This window comes from Chionomys nivalis, chromosome 4 (genome assembly GCF_950005125.1).
Source record: "Chionomys nivalis chromosome 4, mChiNiv1.1, whole genome shotgun sequence".
In the NCBI taxonomy this organism is placed as follows: domain Eukaryota; kingdom Metazoa; phylum Chordata; class Mammalia; order Rodentia; family Cricetidae; genus Chionomys; species Chionomys nivalis.
In genome coordinates, this window is record NC_080089.1 from 19,701,212 (window position 1) to 19,702,819 (window position 1,608).

The 1,608-nt window shown below is 41.4% G+C and overlaps 1 non-coding gene across 1 annotated transcript; it reads left to right on the forward strand.

Annotated features, from left to right (window-relative positions):
• The first annotated feature begins 240 nt into the window (after nt 1-240).
• On the forward strand, nt 241-313 carry Trnak-cuu (transfer RNA lysine (anticodon CUU)). The gene has a single exon. It is a non-coding gene; the product is annotated as a tRNA-Lys (tRNA).
• Nucleotides 314-1,608: the final 1,295 nt, after the last annotated feature.

Genomic DNA, 1,608 nt, shown 5'->3' on the forward strand with positions numbered 1-1,608 from the left:
TATAAGATTGTTTTGGCTATCCTGGGTTTTTTGTTTTTCCATATAAAGTTGATTAATGTCCTCTCAAGATCTGTGAATAATTTTGATGGGATTTTAATGGGGATTGCATTGAATCTATATTGCCCTTGGTAGAATTGCCATTTTTACTATGTTGATCCTCCCAATCCAAGAGCAAGGGAGATCCTTCCATTTTCTGTAGTAGGGAGCTGCGGGCCTCTTCCCACAGCCCGGCTCATGGTTGCCCAGCTAGCTCAGTTGGTAGAGCATGAGACTCTTAATCTCAGGGTCGTGGGTTCGAGCCCCACGTTGGGCGCCATCTGTAGTAGGGAGCTGCGGGCCTCTTCCCACAGCCCGGTTCATGGTTGCCTGGCTAGCTTATGCCCCAAAATAAAGACACACAAACTCTATTCTTTTAAACACTGCTTGGCCCATTTCTGTTCATGTATGTAGCACCCCAAGGTGTGCTTACCGGGAAGATTCTAGCCTACGTCCATCCTGGGTCAGAGCTTCATCGTGTCTGCTCTGGAGAAGAGAGCATGGTGTCTGTCTCTCAGAGGAGCTGCCCTGCATCTGAGCTCACTTCCTCTTCCTCCCAGCATTCTATTCTGTTTACTCCACCTATCTAAATTCTGCCCTATCAGATGGGCCAAGGCAGTTTCTTTATTAGCCAATAACCTTCCTCCATCAATTTTCTGGTATCCTCCTCAATTTCTGTCTTCAAAGACTTAAAGTTCTTGTCAAATAGATCCTTCACTTCCTTGGTTAGGGTTACCCCAAGATATTTTATGCTATTTGTGGCTATCGTGAAGGGTGATGCTTCTCTAATTTCCATCTCTGCTTCCTTATCCTTGGTGTATAGGAGGGCAACTGATTTTTTGGAATTGATCTTGTATCCTGCCACGCTACTAAAGGTGTTTATCAGCTGTAGGAGTTCTTTGCTGGAGTTTTGGGGGTCGCTTATGTACACTATCATATCGTCTGCAAATAATGAAAGTTTAACTTCTTCCTTTCCAATTTGAATCCCTTTGATCCCCTTATGTTGTCTTATTGCTATTGCTAGAATTTCAAGCACTATATTAAAGAGGTATGGAGAGAGTGGACAGCCTTGTCGTGTTCCTGATTTTAGTGGAATAGCTTTGAGTTTCCATCCATTTAATTTGATGTTAGCTGTCGGCTTGCTATAAGTAGCTGTTATTATACTTAGGTACAACCCTTGTATCCCTAATCTCTCTAAGACCTTTATCATAAAGGGATGTTGAATTTTGTCAAATGCTTTTTCAGCATCTAATGAAATGATCATATGGTTGTTTTCTTTCAGTTTATTTATATGATGGATTACATTGATAGATTTTCGTATGTTGAACCAGCCCTGCATCTCTGGGATGAAGCCTACTTGATCATAATGGATAATTTTTCTAATGTGTTCTTGGATTCGGTTTGCCAGTATTTTATTGAGTATCTTTGTGTCGATGTTCATGAGTGAGATTGGCCTGTAGTTCTCTTTCTTGGTTGTGTCTTTGTGTGGTTTTGGTATCAGAGTAACTGCAGCTTCATAAAAGGAAATTGGCAATGACTTCTCTGTTTCTATATTGTGAAATACCTTAAGGA